This window comes from Anopheles darlingi, chromosome 3 (assembly GCF_943734745.1).
Source record: "Anopheles darlingi chromosome 3, idAnoDarlMG_H_01, whole genome shotgun sequence".
NCBI classification, from domain to species: Eukaryota; Metazoa; Arthropoda; class Insecta; order Diptera; family Culicidae; genus Anopheles; species Anopheles darlingi.
Genome location: NC_064875.1, coordinates 3,980,001 through 3,985,000, shown reverse-complemented (window position 1 = coordinate 3,985,000; position 5,000 = coordinate 3,980,001).

Sequence of the window (5,000 nt, the reverse complement as noted above, 5' to 3'; positions counted from 1 at the left end):
TCCTTCCTTTCCTCCTTCCTTGCTTCCTTCCTTCCTTCCGGTCAGTAGCCGGCATGGCGTGTGAAGACCAATTAAAGGATCGTTTGGCAAGTGAGGAATGCGAGCCAAAGGGGCGATGAGTGAACGGAAATGACTATTTTCGGGATTTGTTGCTCCCCTTACAGGTCGCTTGATCAACCCAAAACGACGGACCGGAGGTGTTGAAGGATGTGCCTGTGAACCGTGGTTTCGAAACCACTCAATCGTCAATCCTTTCTTCCAACAGCCTTAAGGCCTCGCCATTGTATCGCTGGGCCTGTGGTCGCTCCGTCAACCGTTCGTTAAGCACCGTGCAAGATTTGCGCTTGGAGTGGCGAGTTCAATGACTTGCAAATCGTATTCTCCAAACTGCTCCAAAAAACCAAACTCCAAATGCTCCATTCGCAGTGCAAAAGTCAATGAATCTTGTGTTTTGGGATTTCGGAAGATGGCATACGGTGATGCTGCTGTTGCTACCCCTTCTTCTAATGAGTGTGTGCAGACAGCGCTGGGGCCTTCACCTCGCAAGCAGTGATTTAAGATAATAAACAATAATTATGCTCATCCTGCTTCGCGAATCCTTTTCGCGGTTCAACTTCATTACATCGATACTGTGGCGGGCGCAACTGTGGCGGCGGGGCAGTCAAAACGGTGCCACACATACGCACGTGGCGCAGGAAGGGAGTGTGAACAGGAACACCGAAAAGCGGCCAGTGCCGGGGCGCTCAAGTCCCAATCGGAACAGGTTGGAGGGTTCTCTCCGATTTGTTGGCTGTCCGCTGCCAATGCTATTGACTTCAAGTCGTTTCGGGTTTGTTGCAATGCGGGCTCGAAGGTTCGGAGGTTCCTGGTGTATGTTTCCTGTTCTCTCTCTTTCTCCTTTCCTTCCCTTCCTGTTGTGTTGTGCCACGCAAGCGATGCTGTACGGGATTGCAAGGAAATTAGTATACATCCTAAGGCGTTCTCGGTGGAAGGAAGCTCGTTGAGGTGCATTGGTCCAAGATTTCGATACCATAAAGGATGGCTCCGGTAGGCTTTGCCTCCCGACAAAAAAAAAAAAAAAGAAAATACATGGCAAACATGCGACCGATGCGTGGAATTCCTCATCCCGTACACGCCTCATACCGTGCTGGAGAGGAAGAAAAATGACGAAGAGCTGCAGCAACAGCAGCAGCAGCAGCAGCACCGGATCGGACGTTTGGGGCTGATCTCGGTGGATCCGATCGAGAGCAGAGCAAAGTGTGCCACCATCGTTCTTTGCGCCAGGCCCTTTATGCCCTTGGTTGGCGCAGAACAGAAGGGATAATAATCGATTCGTGTGGATTGAAAGCTTGCTGCCACGGGTTGATGAGGTTAAGGTACTCCCGGCGGCCTGTTATTGTTATTAAATCGCCCAAAATTTAATGGCTATCATTACGGAGAAATGCGAGTGCTACTGCCGTTGCCAGGCGCAGCCGCCGGTGCCGAAGCTATTGAGCTCTGACCCGGCCGAATGGAACGTGGTAGAACCGAGTGCAAGGCACAGTGTGGTTTAGCTGGACATAAACTAATTTAAAGCGTTCGTTTCGATGCATTAGTGGAGAAATTGTGGCTTCAGCAGCAGCTTTTTCAAACGGTATTGTTGGTCCTAATATCAATATACAGTATAAATTGATATTGTTTGCGCTAGTTCTGATTTAGCTAACACTTCTTGTTTTTTATTTAGTGTTAGTGTTGCTGTATTTTCTTTTTCGATTTCAATTTTACTACAACTTGTTGTACGGACGAAATGGAGTAATTTGTTTGCATTTTAAATTATTAAAGACATATTATAAACATTTATTAGGCTGAGGTAGAAGCAGCATAAACAGTGTTTGAAAATCTTAGAAAACTAAACAAAAATAGCGCGCATATCTAGCTTTTTCTGCTATAATGCGTTAAGTTTTTACTTTGAAAAAGTTCTACTACTGCATTTCTTAATTCAATAACAGCAAACGAATAACAATGATGACCACTGACTGTCCCATAGTCGCTCCACGGTACCTGCTGGTTCGGCCGAAAAGTGGCCGAATCTTAGCAAATCCTTCATCCGCGTCATCAGCTCAACAGAAGCAATCAAACATCCTCGGCACGCACACACACACACACGCACACTCTCAAGTCTACACTCCGCCGTTTGCTCCTGGTTCTGCGTCACATAAATCGATCGGATATTTAACCGAAAACGAAAACAAAGAGCACACCCCTCCACCACCGTTCACCCCAACACCAACCACCTCTTTTAGGAATTACATCGCGGATTGGACCGCGGATCGGATCGCGAGAATCGCGTAGCTGCAATTTGTTTCCCGAGTCCCCATTACACCGTAAATGCGCTCGCGACGAGGACGCGGCCACCGGCACCGCCAACGAAACGGTTCGAATTGTGTGTGTGTGTTCTTCACTTGCGTAAGCGAAAAGGGATTAATTATGGCGACGGCGCGGCTTGTGAGAGATGATCTGTGACCAGGCTGTGCGCGGCGGCGCAAAAGGGGTGGAGGAAATTGGAATCTCGCGAAAATCTTAAACCTGCGCATCACACTTGACCGCCGCCGCCCTGGTCGCACTTGACCCTGGTTTTCGGTGGCCGGCCTTGTGATTATCCTGCCGTTTGCTCGGTGCAGGTGCGGTGCGATGCCTCATCCCGATCGATACACCGCCCTGACAAGGGGACCAGAGGTGGAAATGCAGAGCAGCAGATCGATTTTCAGAGGCGCTGCCTTTCGGAAAAAGAAAACGGGTCCCATCTTAGGGTGGTGATTGTCCGGTGAAATGATAATAGTTTTTAAAGTAAGTGGGTAGCAATTTATTGGTTCGCGCTTCTTGAGAGCAGCAAGCTCGTTCTTATCGGAAATTTGCTTTCTTTTTAGCTCCGGTTTTGTTTTGTTGATATAAACGGTTTTGATCTTTTACTAATTTATGACGCTCGTGGATAAGCACTCCTTCCACTTCACTCCTACCGGAAAGCCAAACTCCTCGCTGTTGCTTGTCAGGATTCTCCCGAGGGCCGAGGTAGATAGGAAAATCTTTTCTAATTCAATTTGTCCCCAGAAACTCCAGGAGTCAAATGTCATTGGCCTGCCACGAGGGAGCTACCTACGGGGGTTTCCAGACTGTCGCTGTTGGATTTGTTTCTAGGCGAGGATTAAAGGAAACCCTTCAACACTAAATCTCACCGCCAGACGCACGCCAACGAACGGGTTTGTGTGTTCACCTTTTTCACCTCTCCTACATACACACACATACATATACCGAAAGGATTGATTTCGCTCAACAGCTCGACAACGAACCTGCATAAAAAAAGGTACAACTATGGCACGTTTCACGGCATGGAATGTACGCTTCATATGCGCCAGCTGGTCGTTCGCTGTGGCTCGTGATAATTACAAATAGCAGCAACAGCAGCAGCAGCAGCAGGCCAGCAGTAGCTGCGCGTCAGCGGCACCGAGTCGATCAACCGCGGTAACGCGTCGATTAAAAATGCAAACCGAAGAAAGTTTTACTACTTTTCTCCGTGCCGTTCGGTATTTTTGGTCGACCGTCGATGAACGGTACCGTAGAGCGGCACCGCCAAGCCGAACCATCTGCACCATATGATTGCTAATTTAATGGCCGCTCCTCGATCGGTTTGGCTGCGTTTCGTTTATTTTTTTTTCTCTGACGAGACGCTGACGAGACGGGACGGGCCACTGTTCGACCGTTTCCTTTCTTATCATCAACGGTGATGGGAGGTCGCAAGAATGGTGCAGCATCGAGCAACATTGTTGCACACTCGGTGACCGTTGCCTCGGTGCTGGACGGACGGACGCACGGGTGACCGAAGTGATTATGCCGTTCAGTTCGGTTCGGTTCGGTTCAGAGATAATTGATATTTATTTCGTTCTTATCGCGGTCTGCTCATCATTCTGGGGGTCCGACGGGGTGTAGGGGACCACTTCATCTTCTCATCAACCGGGATGAAGTGCGAATGGCGCTCCAAACGTTCCGAGACGACATAAATCATGCTCTCGCTCTTGCCGTACCGCTCGCAGCTTTGATGGATGTGATGAAGTGATACAATTAATTTTATTTAAATGACAAGCCACGTAATGATAGTTTGAGTAGCTGTAGCTAAATCAATTAGCAGGAACTCTAGAAGCATATCTTGGCAAAGTAAAGGTTCATATTCCATATAGCGCTTTGATAGATGCTATACAATTAATATTACCAAAATGACATTTGCTTTTGACACTTGTAGCCAGATTTAGTAGCCAGAGAGTATTTGAATTTCATGCATATACAGAAGGGAAATATGGTAAATTTTGCAATAAATCAGAACCAAATTGATTCCTTTGAACCCTTTTTTGTAGTGACTTGTTTAAATTATGATTAATGGTTTTCCTCTGGCATTGAAACAATTTACAAAGTATGAAGTAAAAAAATAAAATTGAATTGAATAATTAATAATTGGCAAAACACAGCATCTGCTTGCCTCGATGGTAGTGAACTACAGCGAAGATCGTTTCCTACACGAACGCAATCATTTTGGACGATAATAAACGAGAATCTCTGATGCTGATGTGATACCAACGCTAATGAGCAATAAAAAATAATGCTTTTTCGTAACATCTTTTCCCGAAAAAGAACACATTTTCCGCATTGATATAAGGCTGAGCATAATAACAAGTCAGTTGCTGCTGAACCACAACCACAAATGAAATCACGCTAAAAAGGAAACGCACCCAAGGCGGCCCAATAAGCCATTAAACGCCGCGACCATGCGGTACTGATTGGAGCCCTTTCGAATGTCATTATTCTTGGCACCGCACCCTCGGTCCACCCTCGAATCCAGGACCTCGTCCGTTTAATTGCCACTTGGTGGTGGTGATCGGAACAGTATGCTTCTGATCTTCCGAGCAGCGGGTGCGCGCGCGTTCTCAGTGATCGACTGCCACTCACTGCGCAATTATTTCCCCCGAAAAATG